The sequence below is a fragment of the Salvia hispanica genome, chromosome 2 (assembly GCF_029641045.1).
Source record: "Salvia hispanica isolate PSC_SH4W2 chromosome 2, Shi_PSC_v1, whole genome shotgun sequence".
Classification (NCBI taxonomy): domain Eukaryota; kingdom Viridiplantae; phylum Streptophyta; class Magnoliopsida; order Lamiales; family Lamiaceae; genus Salvia; species Salvia hispanica.
Window position 1 is genome coordinate 607,423 of NC_142693.1, and position 18,214 is coordinate 625,636.

General features: G+C 38.5%; 2 pseudogenes across 1 annotated transcript; one reads left to right on the forward strand and one right to left on the reverse strand.

Annotated features, from left to right (window-relative positions):
* Nucleotides 1–590: 590 nt before the first annotated feature.
* On the reverse strand, nt 591–17,657 carry LOC125208049 (putative disease resistance protein RGA1; annotated as a pseudogene). The gene is made up of 4 exons (XR_016135098.1): nt 17,624–17,657; nt 2,963–6,489; nt 2,721–2,802; nt 591–1,056 (listed from the first exon to the last, which is right to left on the reverse strand). The product of XR_016135098.1 is annotated as a putative disease resistance protein RGA1 (transcript).
* LOC148931282 (uncharacterized) lies at nt 12,331–14,678 on the forward strand (annotated as a pseudogene).
* Nucleotides 17,658–18,214: the final 557 nt, after the last annotated feature.

The window sequence follows — 18,214 nt, forward strand, 5'->3', positions numbered from 1 at the left end:
TCTAATTCTAAATTTTCTAAACTACTAAAAGCAGGAAGGTTCTCATCAAAACAAGTGGACATAAATTGAGGAACACCAATAATTGTCAAATCTTTTAGATGGGGCGCTTTTGGGAGGCAATCAATTATTCCAGGTAGATTTTTTAGGCTACTTATATCGTTCAATTCCAGACTCTCAAGCGATGGTCCTATCATTTCACATGGCAAATACTGCAAAGCATTGCATCTCAGAATCTCCAAACGTTCAAGTCTTCCTTGTGATTCTTGTACGCCAATATCTTCCAAATTTGGACAATATATTATAACCAACTCCTTTAAAGAATTGGGGGTGCACATACCATTAGGTAATCCTTTCAATTTGGGGCAGTACTTTATCTCCAAGTGTTGGAGGTGAGGAAATACCTTGACGCCACTTGCACCTGCTGATTCTACTTCTGCCCACTCTGTTAGCTCATCCATCTTTTCCAATACGAATTTTTTGAGAGCTGGAAAAACAATACGTGTCTCCCTTGTCTCTAATCCATAGAATGAACAATTTATGGACTTCAAATTCCTCAATCCTACCAATGAAAGAGTCGTGAGATTTGGCAACTACCCAAACATTGGGATTTCTTCACATTCGAAGCAGCTGTGTAGAGTTAACCCAATCAAATTGTTAAGTGGTACCCAACACCGTTGATCCACATTTACAACTTCCATCTTTCCAGTCCATGAAAGAAATCTTTTTCGCTTGAATCCTTCAATCTTTAACTTCTTTAGATTAGAGTGAGGTTGAAGGCCTTCCAACACATTCTCATCATTTGCAATTTCACCTTCTCTATTTTGATCCCATCTCAAACACAAATCCAATAATTTTGACTTGGCAAATAGACTTGTTTTCTCAGCCTCATCCTTGTTATCAACCCTTTCAAGCTTCGTAATTATCAGTTTTCCTTTGAGACCTTTCAAACTTCCGAGCTCTTCGATTTTCCATCCATCTTTGTCACCAACTTCAAAATGCTCCAGTGCTTGGAGAGAAGTTAATCTCCCAATCTCGGTGGGCAACTTTACATCATCCCTTATAAGAAGATGCCTTAAGTTAGTCAATTACTTCAAAGTACTTGGAAGTTTCCTTAAACAACCATCCCATGCTATCAATGTTTGCAAGTGAATGAGTTTACCAATCCAATCCGGAAGACATGCAATTCTTGATCCGTTAATATCAAGAACTCTCAAATGTATCAAGATATTTTAAACTCAAAATCGTTATAATAAGTATGTTTCCTTTTCTTATGTTTACTATATAGTAATAGAAATTGCATCTCATTAGTAACTTTTGTTGAATTTCACAGGGATGCCGTTGACAGAACTATGTACATTGCTGACTTCGGGTAACCCTGCAGGTGCATATTTACTAATCTCTATATATTTGTTTATATTATAGGTGTATTTTCTTTGATGGAAAATAATGGATGATATATATTATTCACATTTCTTCACTCTTTTCAAATATTTCATACGGTGGTTAATTTTTCTCTACTCATTTTCCCACCTTTTAACTCCAATTTATATTAATATTATCATGCTATATTATTGTGTGATGGAATTTAACTCCAATTTATGTTGGGAAATTTTAATTTGCAATTTTTAGTGTGAAGACGTAGATGAAAACATATGTAAAAGCAAGACTAGAATTGGAGATGATGTCTCAAACAAATTGAATATATCCACAATCTCTACAATCATATAAATATATCAATCAAAGAATATGGAACTAATTGTTGGTGAAGCTGTATCTTACCAATGTAAATTTGAAGAAATGTTTTCTTCACCTCCTCCCTCTTTGGAAGCATCTCAAACTCAAACACAAATCCTTTCCCCTTTTACTTTCACCGTCTTTAGCTTCTTCTACTTCAGCTTCATAACGAAAACATTGTGTATTATAAATATAATCTCGTTGAGAGGAAAAGTAGCGTTCAATTAACCAAGTTCATATCTATTTGACTTTAACTTAAATTTGAATTCTAACATTTTTTGGCCTTTCCAACCACAGCACAAAAAATCTGCTTATTTATTTCTTCATAATCACAATCCTAAAGATCATTCCCAGCCAAATGAGTCATAGATGATATTCGGACCAAGAATTAACATACAAAATTATTATCTAAAAGTAGCATCTACCACAAACCATAGAGAACAGAGAGAACATAAATAGTACTCCCTCCGTCCCCCATATTTTGTCCCCTTTTGACCGGGCACGGGTTTTAAGAAAATGTGTTTGACTTTGTATTAAATAGAGATGTGTAGTGGAGTATGGGTCCCACATTGAAATTTGGGGGGAAAATGAAGGGTATTTTGATAGTCTATTTTAGGTAAATTCCAAAGGGGACAAATTTTGTGGGACGGACGAAAAAGGAAATAGGGGACAAATTTTCAGGGACGGAGGGAGTATAAGAAAAATCACAAAAGGCCATCACACCATATTTTTGTCACATGTTTTCTGCGGCGGAAGCATGGAAAAATATTATCATAAATTGGATTTTGATCTTCTAAACTATAGAGGATGATGACAAGATCGTTTTTCAAATTCCTATAGTTAGAATACATGTGACAACAATCTAATCGTTAGATGAAACACCAAGACATGAATACAAAACAGGGGGGTTTTGTTTGATACCAAAATACAAGACAATCAATCCAAACTTCTTAAAAAAGTAAAATTGTCAAACTTTCTTACCGTACGAATTTTGGCGTTGCTTTTGCTCCAAGAAGTTTCTCCACAATTCCTCCCTGCGTACTGCATCATCTTTGTCTGTCACCACTTCTGCCTCATCACACCATTTTATTGTCAGATGTTTTCAATGGTGGAAAGCATGGAAAAATATTATATATATCATCCACTAATTTCCATCAAAGAAAACACACCTATAACATAAACAAAAATATAGAGAATAGTACATATGCACCAGGAAATTGATACTCACGTTGTCCATCAATGACGATGTAGGCGATATGGGAAATGTAGGGCCATTGGGAAATGTCAAAACATACTTGTGGGCACTCTGAAATACCCAAGTATCTTAGCTTAGCCATGCACCGTATCACATCTATGGGTAGACACCTTAAGTTCTTGCAATTACTTATCTCCAACACCTCTAGGGATGAGAATTTTCCCAACCAATCAGGTAACTCTTCCATTCCAAAATTCTTCAACTTAAATTTTTGCAGAGCAGTCAGAGTTTGAATTGATTCCGGCAGATTTTCCCAATCTTCCCTCCCCTTCAATCTTATATCCCTAACTGGGATGCTGCATCCTTGCAATATGCCATCAACAGTCTTCATTAATCCCATCACACTAAAATCTATAATCATTCTATGATGACTACTATAATTAACAGCAAACATTCTCAGTCTTGTTAGACGGGCCAATTTCGGCAGACCGTGAATTATTTCAGGTATATTCTTTAGGCTACTTAAATTCTTCAACCTCAGTGTCTCAAGCGAGGATCCTACCATTTCACATGGCAAATACAGCAAAGCATTGCAGTCCTTAATCGCCAACTCTTTAAGACATGTAAGGCTTCCTTGTGATTGTTGTACGCCCATATGTTCCAAATTTGGACACTTTTTTATAATCAACTTCTCCAAAGAATTGATGGTGCACAGACCATCTGGTAGTCCTCTCAAATTGGGGCATTCCAATATATTCAATTCCAACAGATTGGGATTGCTTTTGAATAACCATTTTGGGAGGCATTCCAAATCATCTATTCCTCTTACGCTCAGCTGTGTTAGCAATGTCAACTTGGTCACAAATATGTTTGCCAAAGGCCTGTAGCTCCCAATGTCTCTAATAGTCAACTCTTTGAGAGGCGACCAGAGAAGAGCTGGAAAATTCGTTAAATGATTGCAACCTGCGATCATCAAGTGTTGGAGGCGAGGAAATAGCTTGACACCACTTACACCCACTGATTCTGTGTGTACCCACTCTGTCAGCCTAGGCATTTGATACAATATGAGATTTTTAAGAGCTGGAAAAACAATACATTCAGATTCATGGGCAGAAGAATTTATGGACTTCACATTACTCAATTCATACAAACCAAGACACTGGAGATTTGGTAACTGCCCAAACATTGGGATTTCTTCACATTCTGAGCAACATGAGAGAATTATCTCAATCAAATTGTTAAGTTGTACAAAAGAGGTTTGACCCACTTTTTCAACTTCCATTTTTCGAGTCCATAATGGAAATCTTTTTCCCTTGAATCCATCAATCCATAACAACTTCAAATTTGAGTGAGGTTGAAGGCCTTCCAACACATCCTCATCGTTTGTAGTTTCACCTTCTCTATCCCGATCCCACATCAAGTTCAACTCCAATAACTTCGACTTTTTATGTAGATTTGCTTTCTCAGCCTCTTCCTTGTTACCAACCTTTTCCAGCTCAGAAATTTTCAATTTTCCTTTGAGATCATCCAAACTTCCAAGTTCTTCGATTTTGTAGCCACTCTTGTCGCCCACCTTAAAATGCTCTAGGGTTCGGAGAGAAGTTAACAGCCCCATCTCTGCAGGCAAATGTACGTTTTCCTTAACATAGAGATGCCTTAAGTTAATCAAGTACTTCAAAGTGCTTGGAAGTTGAAGTTTCTTTTTCTGAATAATATGCCTCTGCTCTCAATGTTTGCAAGTGAACCAGTTTACCAATCCAATCCGGAAGACATGTAATTTTTGATTCGTTGATATTAAGAACTCTCAAATGTATCAACTTCATGATTGAACTTGGCAACTCAATAATTCCATAATTTACAAAAGTTAAAACTTGCAGACATTTAAACTCTGAGAACATGCTACCATAAGTGTTCATGGACAATAATGTTCGCAAATATTTTGCATTTTTTTTCAAAACATCCTCTGACTCTTCTTTAAGGAACATGTATCAAACTGGGACGATGTCAGATGCATCTTGAGAACAACCTAAAATAGAATATGCAAGATCATGCACAAGATCGTGCATCACACAACTTTCCACATTTCCATAATTATCTCTTTCTGCAATTTGCAGTAAAGAGTTGTGTAGAAGAACATTGATAAATTTGTCTCCCACATGTTCCATGTCATTGTTTTCATCAGTTACAAGAAATCCTTCTCCCATCCAATACTCAATCAATTCCTGCCTTTTGATTCTATGACCTTTAGGAAAAACTGAACAATATGCAAAACACTTCTTGAGTGATGGTAGAGACAAATTATCAAAGCTCAACTTCAATATCTTTGTGATATAATTTCCTTCATCTTGTGAAAGCCAATTCTCTTTGATCGAGCGCCATTCTTCTTCAGATTTTTTATCGTGTAGTACTCCACCGACTACCCTGGCAGCTAAAGGCAAACCTTGACATTTTTCTGCAATCTCCGTCCCAATGGCCTCAAATCCCAAAGGTACATCCTCTTTTTCAAAGGTTTTCTCTTTGATTATTGACCAACAATCTTCGTTTGATAATCCTTCAAGCTCGTGTTCATGAAGTGCCCCAACAGTTGAAGCAACCTCCTTCTTTCTTGTGGTAACAACAATCGCATTACCCCTAGTAGAAGTAGCACCCAACAAGGAATCGATGAAACCTTCTTCCCATGTGGGAAGATCTTCATTCCAGGTATCATCAAGAATCAGTAGATAAGTTTTATCTTTCAAAACTTCTTTCAGAATTTTTGTAATATCTTGCTTACTCATCTCAGCTTCAACCTTTTGAGGAGCCAACTCTTTGAGAATTTTCTTGAGAAGAACAATTGGTTCAAAAATTTGAGAAACATGCACCCAAATATGTGATCCAAACTGATTCTTTTCTTGTAAAATATTAAAGACTTTCCGAGTCAAAGTTGTTTTCCCCAATCCTCCCATTCCCACAATGGCATGGACAGAAACACATTCATCAGACGTGATACAATCGGTAAGCTTTTCAACTATTTCTGACATGACCTTATCTCTTCCAATAAAAATTGGATCAAGAGTGGATGAGTCTGTTTCACGAGCAGCGTCAGGCAAAGTGGGCTCATTGGTGGCAAGCATCTCTTTGAGGCCAAGATCCGCAGCCTCTTTGTTAATGACCTCCAAATCCTCATTGATTTCTTGGATGCTAAGAGCCATATTTCGGGAACGTGACAAATTAACGCATGGTGAGAAGCATGATAGCACCTTTTGTTTCATGGGTATGATGGGCTTGATTTGTTTGCAGAGGTGATGATAGCTGAACTCATCCAAAGCATTGTCTGCATCGAATGCCGCATTTTCAAGCTTCTTGAGCCAGCTTTTGACAGCATCACCGGGATTAGTATGCTTCTCTGCATCGTTCAAGAATTTCTGGAGGGTACCCAAACGCCCATTCAGTTTTGTTGTTTCTTTTTTGAGGCCTCGGACAAGTAAGTAGTCATTCTTGGCTTGGTCGATGAGGTTTTGAACAACAACTTGAAGGACGGCGGCCACAGCTTCTCCCTCCATTCTTTCAGCTGATGATAACTGTTTCAGAGAGAAGGTTTAGAGTTTAGGAATGAAAATGTAATATAGGTGCAGTGAGAAGAGCTTAGGTATATTTTAAATTCTGCTTTATGAATTGTTATTCAAAATTTTAAATCTGCATATATAACAATTACCAAACCAAATTTTCACCGACAATTAACGCTAGTTAATATGGGCATGCCTGATGAAAATTCTTAACTATTTTAATTAAATTATAAAAATACTATATCAAATTTGAATTGGATTAACAAATAGTACTAATTACATGGCGCATGGGTTATAATAATTTAAAATTTTGAATTCTTTTGACCGGGCCTATCTTTGTTACCTATTTGGGCCTCAGTATGTTACGGGCCTGAGAATAAGATTGCCCAGTTGCGGTGATTGGCGCTTATTATTGGAATGAATTTCATACTCCAATTTCACATGTAGTTCTATAAATATTTTTACTGTTTTATTTAAATATATCACTTTTGTAGCATACAATTAGATTAAATATAAAACACTATTCCGAAATGAAGTTCAACTTGGGTGCCACGACTAGACATGTTCTTCTTTCCACATTATTAATAATTTTAATATCCGGTCGAAGACAATTTTTATTTTTATTTTTTCTATTTGAACATGATTAGAGTTCGAGAACCACAACGATTCCATGGGATACAAATTGGATCTTTTGATGGATCTTTTTGACAAACTAAATTCTTGGCGTGATGATACAGAACGCAGGCTTGAAAATTTGGAACTCACATTTTCTGGCGGGAACGATCAACCTTTTGACAACGATGACATAAATGATTAGGAGTGTGACGATTAGCGTCACCGGAGGACGTGGGATAGGGGGTCCCGCATTTGAAATCCTAATTTCAGTGCGCGCGACAGCCCGCAGGGAGATTGGGTCGCCGTGATGGAAGAAACGGGTTCTTGTTGGGATCCGCCAGGAGGTCGCCAACCTCGTCACCATTCAGGCGGTTATGATCAACAGTTTAATTGTTCAGCTTCTTGGTGGGACCCACCCTAATGTTTCCAACCGCAGACGTCCAGGTATGATAAACCCCAACGTGTAATGATGCACCCTCCTCGTTTTGATGGCTCGGATGCTTTTAATTGGATATCTAGGGTTGAATATTATTTCAATCACCTCATGATGCCTGATGCCCACCGATTACATTAAGCCGTCATGTTATTTGATCCCCCCGCCGCAACTTGGTTTTCAACTACTGCACAACAATGATTTTGTCACATGACAAGAATTTTTGGAGGAAGCGTGCCACAGATTCGAACCACAGAGTTTCCATAACTATTTTTGTCTAATTGCAAAATTGATGCAGACCGGGACAGTGGTGGAGTACCGTGACACTTTCAAATAGTATCTCAATCGAATTCAAGGGATCCCTGAATCGGAACTGTTCACCCTATTTGTCGTCAGCCTTAAGCCAGACATACAGGAGCGCGTGAGGCTTCACCGGCCGTCCTCTCGGCAGCTGTGATGGCCCTAGCTCTAGAGTTGGCCAGCACGCAACCCGAGCAACCACAACAGTTTCAATCGTCAACGACCACGCGTCACACATGGAAGCAGCGTGAAGGGAAAGGACATATCAATTTCTCGCCTGCTGAGAATTCGGCTCCGTCGTCCACCATCGGACAGCAACCCAGGATCACGGGCCGGAATGGAGAGCAGCCGAGAGTTCCCGCTATCAAGGGTCTCACTGGCTGAAAAGTCCAAACGCTGACGAAAGAGCCTTTGCTGGCATTGTCAGGAGAAGTGGGTTATGGGCCACGTTTGTAAGCAGCGTTTGCTTTGCTACGTGGCTGAGGATGATGAGCTTGATGTAGGGGTTTTGGAGGAATATAAACCGAATGAAGTTGTTGACATAAATTTTTCTCACATCCATTCTATGAACAAAGATCATTGCTCATGACCCCTCAAGGTGGATGGATTAGTTTAAGATATGGAGATTTGCATTCTCATTGACACCGGAAGTGATAAAAACTTCTTACACCCAGCCGTGGAAGAGAAGTTACATCTACATTATCATTCATTTAACCGTTCTGAGTATTCATCGGCAATGGCGAGACACTGCTTTGCACCCATGTGTCAAAGTGAACTAAAATGGAGATGCAAGGCACGATTTCCTGGGTTGACCTTCACATTTTGCCTGTACATGGTCCCGACATCGTCTTAGGTATGGATTGGCTCGAGTCTTTGGGGAAGGTGACTGCGAATTTCGCAGGAAAGACCTTGGAGTTCACACGGGGTGATAAACCGATTGTGCTCAGAGGAATCCACCCACCGCCTCGTCGGGTGGGCTTCTTTTCACTAGCATCAATGCTTCCTTCACCTGACACACTTGACTGTTTCCAGCCAACCTGCCACAGGGGTGTATGACGTTTTGGAACGGTTTCGGCCCGTGTTCACCATGCCCGATGGGATACCCTCATAGAGGCCATATGATCGCCGAGTTCATCTTCTACCAGACACTCACACTCACCCTGTGAATGTAAGGCCCTACCGCTACCCGTATTTTCAGAAGAACGATATCGAACGTCAAGTCCGTGAAATGTTGGAACGAGGAATAATCCAACGAAGCAATAGTCCCTTTTCTTCGCTAGTTCTCCTTATTCGCAAGAAAGATGGAACTTTTCGCTTCTATATAGATTATCGAGCTTTAAACAACGCGAAAGTGCCTGATCACTTTCCTATACCAACAACGGACGAACTATTTGATGAATTGGGCAAGGCGCGGGTATTCACAAAGTTAATTCTTCATTTCGGGTACCACCAGATCAGGATGCATGCGGATGATGCATTCAAAACGATCTTCCATACTCATGATGGGAACTTTGAAATTTTAATCATGTCGTTCGGTCTAACGAATGCCCCATCAACCTTCCAAGTGGCTATGAACACAATTTTTCAACCATTATTGTGGAAATTTGTTATCGTATTTTTCGATGATATTCTTGTCTATAGCCCAACATAGGAACTTCACATTCAGCACTTGGCCGAAGTGCTAACCGTCCTCCACGAGAGCAGGTTCTTTATTAAATTATCTAAATGTGCCTTTTGCAGTTCGACCGTTGAATATCTGGGCAACGGGTTGTTGAAAGCGGATCCAGCCAAGATAGTATCTATGACGGCGCGGCCGACACCGAGGAATGTGAAACAGTGCGATTTTTTGGGGTTGACGGGATATTATCGCCGCTTTGTGATATTTTGGGGTTGACGGGATATTACATATTCATAGCAGCTCCGTTGACCAACTTGCTGAAAAAGGACGTCTTTGAGTGGTCCGCCGCGACGGAGGCGAGCTTTAGAGACCTCAAGGCAGCGATGACCTCAGCCCCGGTACTATGCTTACCGAATTTTGATCGCACCTTTTGCATCGAGACGGATGCCTCAGACATGGGCATCAGAACTGTTTTGCTTCAAGACACCCATCCTCTCACATTTTTTAGAAAAAAATTGGGACCTCGCCTCTGTGCTGCGTCAACTCAACCACAAGGAGTTGTACGCAATTGTACATGCGGTTCAGAAGTGGCGCCAGTATCTGTTGGGTCGGGAATTCATTATTCGGACCGACCAAAGGAGTTTGAAGGAGCTGTACGCAATTGTCCAATTGCCGGATCAGCAGTTGTATGTTCGTAAGCTTATGGGCTACAAATTTACTATCGAATACAAGAAGGGAAGCACGAATAAAACGGCTGATGCCTTGTCACATCGCAAGGATCCCTTATCCGAAGCAGCAGCCGCGCGATTGCGCCCTTCTGACAGCAGCCACCCAGCCAATCCCACAACTAATAGACATGTTGTGTCGTGAGACTATGTCTTCCCCAGAGATGAGGGAACTGACTGCGTGATGCACTTGGATTTTACGTGGTTTTAGAGGGTAGTTTTACTTTGTTTTGATCATATATTGTGTATTTTGAGACATGGTTATAGCTACTTCTCTATGTTATTGGTATTTTGACCATTTTGTGAAAAATGTGTAGAAAAAGGGACGGAAATGAGCTTAAATGGCGAAAGGAGGCATCCGGGATGAAAAAGGACGGAAATGCAGCGCACAGCTAGCGGATCGCTAGCTTCACCAATCTCCAACCTGGCGACTCGCCAGGACAACCGCCCAAAATCGCCGAGAGCAGCCGGCAACTCGCAAGCTTCACCATACAACGAACCTGGCGACCCGCCAGGTTCGGCCGACTATTCTAAACAAGGAAATTCGAGCCCTAATTATATATACCATGCATGGAACGCCTCCTACCCCAAAAATACCACTTTTTCACCTTGGAAGAAAAGAAGAACGAGCAGAGGACGAGTATTCATCGGAAGATTGAAGACGAGGCCTCCAATCCGCCCATCCAATTCTAGGAGTTTCTACTATTAGTTTTATTCTTGTTCAAACAATGTTTTTGAATATTTCTTTGACTTTTGTGTTGAACATGAGTAGCTAAATCCTTCGTAGAGTTCTATGGAGGAGATAGAATGATTCTTATGTTTAATTGATTTCCTTTTTCTATGCCTTGGCTCATATGGTTATTTTGACTTCTCTTGTGCTTATACATTTATTTGACTTATAAATGCATGTGGATTTTACTACAATACTCGGGAGATGAGTAGTTTAATTTAAAAGAGGAGAAATTGACGTCTTTGCCAATAAAATCCGGAGATTTGAGCCTTTGAATGAAGAAAATTTATCTTAAGAGCTTTTAGGAGTTGTTGCCTTAGTTCTAGGAAGGAAACTTCTTTTCTAGGTAGCTACAAATTGTATGCTTAGGGAGAAGATATAATTTTACATCTGTGATAGCTTAGTAACTCTAGAGACCGTAATTCAAGGAAGTCGTTTGGATATTAGCTTTTGATTGTGGTTCCTAAATTTCTACATTCCTTAGCCTGCTTTGTATATTATTTGTTTTTATATTTTCTATTATTTATTTATTTATTTCTGTCTAGTTTAATAATCAACCCAAAAATCATGTGTCTCTAGATAGTATATGACGCTTAGTACATAATAGTCACTGCAATCTTATTCCTTGTGTTCGATATCCCGGTACTGACCTTTAGCTATACTAGATCTACCTTGTATACTTGCAAGTATTTTTAGTGCTAATAAATAGTGCATCAAGTTTTTGGCGCCGTTGTCGGGGAATATTATTGCTTTAAGCTGATATTGTAGAAAGGTTGATAATACTAATTTAAAGTGTAATATTATTGTTTTATTTTATTTTTCGAGGTACTTGAGGAGAGCAAGGAGCACAACAATGCCTTATTCCCTATATAGTACGCTTCAAATTTGGACATGGGATTGTGAGAGCTTTGAAGATGTGATGAGTGGATTTTTAGAAAGAAGTAAAAGACGTGCAGATGAGGTATCTAAAATCAAGGATTTGTGGGACACTTATATGAAAGTTTTGACAAGTTTTATGGAAGATAAAGATAAGAGATACGATGAGCTTCTCAAAGTGATGAGTAAACATATCCATACATTCAACGGATGGGTGAAATTTTTCAAACCCCCTCTCTCTATAAATTTAATTCCTTTTATTACTGACAAAGTTGATTTTGTTGAATATCCATAATCAAGTCATGCATGGGAGAAAGATAAGAGTAAAGCTGAAAAACCCAAGGTTAAGTTGGAATATTATCTGAGGTATAATTTGTGTGGGTTTAATTTTATGTGTCCATGGTCAAATTCTGTGTCTGCACAATCTTCCGCTGCATCACTGGATAAGCTCCGTAGAGCGTGGGTAAGATATAAAATTCCATGTTAACATCTTTTCGTAGAATTTTTGGTAACATGCTATGATTATAAGTTATTTATTCAATTTTTTTTCCTTGTTAGCTCTTATAGTTATTTCGATTTCTCTTGTGCTTATACATTTATTTGATTGGTCATCTTATAAATGCATGTGGATTTTACTACAATACTCGGGAGATGAGTAGTTTAATTTAAAAGAGGGGAAATTAACGTCTTTGCCAATATAATCGGGAGATTTGAGCCTTTGAATGAAGCAAATTTATCTTAGGAGTTGTTGCCTTAGTTTTAGGAAGGACACTTCTGTTCTAGGTAGCAATCTACAAATTGTGTGCTTCGGGAGAAGGTATAATTTTACATCTGTGATAGCTTAGTAACTCTAGAGACCGTAATTCAAGGAAGTCGTATGGATAGTAGCTTTTGATTGTGGTTCCTAAAATTCTACATTCCTTAGTCTGCTTTGTATATTATTTGTTTATATATTTTCTGTTATTTATTATTTTATTTTCTGTCTAGTTTAATTAATCAACCCAAAAATCCTGTGTCTGGATAGTATATGACGTTTAGTACATAATAGACAGTTGCAGTCTTATTCCATGTGTTCGATATCCTGGTACTGACCTTTAGCTATACTCTATCTACCTTGTATACTTGCAAGTATTCTTAGTGCTAATAAATAGTGCATCACTGTGACCATTAGAGAGGGAAAGGCCCTTCCGTATTTGTCCATGGCGGACAGCCTGGTTTACTACAAACGCAGAATTTTTGTGGGTGCACATTCCTTAGCTCGAACGACCATTATAACGGAGTACCACAACTCGCCATCTGCGGGTCACTTCAGTTTTGAGAGGACCTTCCGTCGCATAGCGGTGGGTTTTTATTGGGCAAATACGAGGAAGGAAATGCGGAATTTCATTGAAGCATGTGTGGTGTGCAGACGACTAAGTATTCAACCTAAGAGCCTGTCGGGTTACTGCAGCCTCTGCCGATTCCGACACAAGTGTGGGAGGACGTCTCTATGGATTTCATCACGGGTCTCCCACCGTCGCGAGGATATACAACCATTATGGTGGTGGTGGATAGGCTATCAAAGTATGCACATTTCGTCCCATTACCAACTCGTTTTGACGCTTTAAGGGTGGCACATTTGTTTATCAAAACTGTGGTCCGCCACCACGAATTTCCAAAAACGCTGGTTTCGGATCGTGACGCAGTATTTTTGAATAAGGTTTGGGAGGATCTTTTACACCTTCGTGGGACCAAATTAAATTTCTCAACCGCAATCAAACGGACAGACAGAAGTCTGAAATAGGGAACTGGAGCAGTATTTGCACGCCATTACATCGGACTGGTCCTCGAAGTGGGTGAATTTTCTGCCGTGGGCAAACTGGCATTAAATTGTTTTCACCACGCGGGTTTGGATATGTCGCCATTCAAAGCTCTTTACGATCGGGAACCAACAAATTTGATTTTTGCTCCGCCATCAGCTGCGACACCGCCGTCCGTCACCGATCTGATACGGCAGGGAGGGGAGTTGTTGGTACAATTAAGAAGTAATTTGGAGCGTGCAATGAGGGAGTCGGCGAACAAACATCGTCACCATGTTGAATTTGCAGTGGGTGATCGGGTTTTGTTAAAATTGCAGCCTTACAGAAAACACTCGGTTGCACGACCAGAGTCAGCTAAACTAGCGCGTCGATATTACGGACTGTTTGAGGTTATTGAGCGCATCGGTCCAGTAGCTTGCCAGTTGCGCTTGCTGGAGGGAAGTCGAATTCATAATGTTTTTCATGTTAGCCTCCTTCGTGCGTTTATTAAAGGGGATAGTGTTGATGTAGTGGTGTCTTTACCAACTGAGTTTTTTGGCAACCGACCAGTCGTATATCCAGTTCGGGTGTAAGAAAGGCGCGTGCTTTGGAATAAGCGTGAGTTGAAGGAGCATGTGTTGGTACGATGGTGTGACGGGTCCGACTCACCAACTTGGGAGCCGCTCGCTCTCATTAAACGCAGGTTTCCTAATGTGCTCCTTGAGGACAAGGAGGTCGCTATCGAAGGGGGAGTTGATACGGTGCAACAGCACAAAACCGGCCAAGAGGCCAAGGAGCATGAGTCAACAGAGGAACAGCTGAAAGCAGACCAGGAACGTGAGACAGCGGAAGAGCCGCCGATGATTCATCAATCCATCGCGGCCATGAAGCCAAAGAAGAACGTTCGCCAGCCCGACGAACTTGGCGATTACGTTCCAAAGTAGTCTAGCGATTTCATAAATGTTTTTATGGTTTTATTATTTGTTTTTGGATATTATTATTTTTATTATTTAATTTTTATGTAAGTGTCGAGCATAACTATAAGCTCCATTTCGGATTTACTTTGTTGGTTCATTCCCGAGATGATTAGGAGGTCGAACCAACCCTAGTATCCTTAGACTTATAAATAGGGCACTTGTTCATAAACTTAACATGAATAAGAATTATCTTTTGCCCAAATATCGCGTTGCTCAAGATACAAACCCTAGGAACCATGCTGCCCGACGGGAATAACGCCCGCGCACAGCCAATCCTGCCCTTCCGCCGACCCTACTAAGGGCACCAGAACTGTTCTCGGTCGCCAGCGAAGCCGCCGGCCGACGTTGAGGGAAACCCCCTAACACATACAAAGATCACGACCCATGCATTTTGATGTCTCAAGAGTCAAACATTTCACTCGACCAGGTGAAAGGAGTCCAGAACATTTCACCCGACTGAATGAAACGTCTACTATCAGGACACATGACAATGTTTTTCCACTTTCGGGCGATTCTATGTAGGTGTAAACTTTTAAAAAAATTCCAGTTTTGGGAAAAACGCGTATCCATTTTGCGGGTTTAAAAACGCAAACGGGCTACGCGTGTTTAAATACGCGAAACAACAACGCTTGTTTTATCTAAAACTCAAGCAAAATAAACATAAGTATATTGTTGCACAGTTTGTTAAAGTCGTCGCCAGTTTTTTGTGAGTTTTTTGTGAGGGTGCGGGCTCGAACCCTAACTCCACCAAATATTATTTTTATAGTCAAATATCAATAATGTTATTACTTTAAAATATTTATCGTCAATATCATTCAAACTCATTTTAAAAACTATTTTTTTCAAATATTTTGAATATTTATTTATATTTATCTATATTTATTTATTTATAGGATTATCTATATTTATTTCTTTAGTGCATAAGAGTAAAAAATAACAAATTTTCATGTATATGAGATCAGTTATACACACCATTGGTCTCACCCTAAGTGTTACATATTCCTTTTTTTTACGTCTCGACCTAAGTGTGACGTTTTCTTTTTTGGCAACAATCAACTCTTCTCTCCAACTTTATCCTCTTATCTTTCGTACTTTATCTTCTATTTATTATCTGTTTCTCTTTCTTTCTCTTTCCTCTTTTACTTTTTTTTTTATCTCTTTTTCTTTCTTACTTTACTATGTCTCTTACTTTACTGTTAATACTAAACATCACTACCTAAATTCCTGGCCAAAATAGAAACGTCTCGCTTAGGCCGGGACGGAGGGAGTATATGATAATTTATAAAATAAATTAAGTTGCATTATAAATAAAATTACAAAATAATTATAACTTTTGTTTCTTTCGAAATTATTTTGTACATATTTATTTTTCAAATATATTTTTAATAATTTACATTTATTAGAAAGATGTAAATTTATTTTATTGAGTGTAAAAAAATAACATAATATCCTTTAAAGTTAGTTGAAAATATTCTAAACAATTTTCATTGTTTAGAAATATCCAAATTTATTTTCTTGAGTGATAACAGCAAAAAATAAAATTTTAAATTTATATGATTAACATAATAGTAAAATAATTTAGAGTAAAAGGAAGAAAATAATCCCTTTAGTTATGTGGAAAAAATTGATTGAGGAGGGACCACTGTCTCACATAAAACAAATGATCAGTCCTTAACCAACTCTGCAATAGTGTAATTTTACATTTTTCGCTCAGGTTTTTGTCTATGAAATATGAATACAACACGAAAGCAAAATTTGCTTTCAAATGCGCGTAGCTGTTTCGGGTGTTTAAGCAAGCGTAGCTGGTCATATTTTTAAACACGCGAAACGGAAATACGTTTTCTCCTAAGCCGGAATTTTAAAAAAGGTTCTCATTTTGGAACCTATATCGTAGAGTCTCCCCAAAGTTGGAAAAAGTACGATTTTTCCAACTTATGGCATTTATATTAATCAAATGACAAATGAACAGCATAAATCCATTTAAAGACAAACTAAATAAAATATCACAAACCAGCAAAAGTAAAAAAAAGGCCAAGATCGCTCAATGAATGGGTAGAACTATTAGGAGACATAATTGGAAAAGATTACCAAATCTGAATTTTGATTAATGAATGCTAATAACATAATTGAATTATACGGTACCACTCCCTCCGTCCCACTTTAAGAGTCTCATTTGAGTTCGGCACGAGTTTTAAGAAATAGTATAAAGGAAAGTTGGTGAAAAAGATAATGGAATATGAATCTATTTTTATATATTAGTATTATAATGAAATGTGAGTGGAAAAATGTTAGTGGAATGTGGAGCCTATTACTATTTATGAAATATTCCAACCGGGACTCCTAAAGTGCGATACCCAAAAATGGTAAACCGGGACTACTAAAGTGGGACGGAGGTAGTATGAAATTTAGTGGCTGAGTTAAATTGTGAATCATATGGGCTGGGCCTGATTTTTGTATACTTTTGGGCCTCATGTCATGTTATTAACCTTGATTATCCCGCTAGCTATTTATAAGTCAATACGAGCCTGAAAATTGATGGCCTGGTTCCGGTGAGTGGGCCTCATTATCGTAACGACGAGTCTCCTATTAATGTTGTTTAGAACTTGTATTGATTTAATTCAAATAACTACTACTTCCATCACAAACTTTATATTTTGTTTGTTATTTGACTTATTTCCTATAGAGGAAGGACCACACTCTCACATAAAACAAATGAGTCTTTAACCAACTCAGCCATGGTGTAATTTTACATTTTTCGCTCAGGTTTTTGTGAAGTATACATAGCAAAATTTACTTTCAAACACGCTTAGCTGTTTCGCGTGTTTAAGCAAGCGTATCCGACTATTTTCGAACCGAAACCGTAACTGCGAAATCCGCTCCGGGTTCGAGATTTTCCAGAACCGGAACTAGAACCAGCAGTTCCGGAAACTTGGGCATGTCTAAATAACCCTTAGCGCAAAGTATGGTTTTTCCATTCTTATAGCATTTATAATAATCAAATGACAAATTAACAGCTTAAATCCATTTAAAGTAAAACAAAATAAAAAAAAGTCACAAACAGCAAGGTTAAAAAGGCCAAGATCCCTCAATGACATACCTTAGAGTTCTTCTAGAGAGGAGTATATTTTGTTCTTCTTCTTTGCTCTTGGAAATGATTATTGTGAATAGGCAATGGTATTAGTTTCCGTCTCACACATGTATAATATTGTATCCATTAAATTAATTAATATATTTGGCATTTGTTAGTTGAAACTATTGAAAGTGCCAAGATTCCAAGCTGTGATTGCAACATAATTAACTAATTAGTAGGTAATTGTCTACTATGGCGGCAGTTTTTAATTATATAACCTTCTGGTACATCCAATTTGTGAAGTCTTGAAATAAGAGTCCAACATAAATATAATAAATAACAAGTGTGAATGTAGAATTTGAAAGTATATTCGAAGACTCAAATAGTACCCACCGCAAATTTTGAAATTCGACCCCAACATGAAAGAACAAACAAAACTATGATAGCGAAATAATATTATAATGCGTACTCTAACAACTTATGCTTAATACTCCCTCCGTCCACAATTAGGAGTCCATCACACCTTTTTTTGTTCACAAGCATGGAAAATTATTATCATAAATTGGATCTTCTAAAACACAGGACACAATTTTCTATTCCAAAATACAAGAGACAATC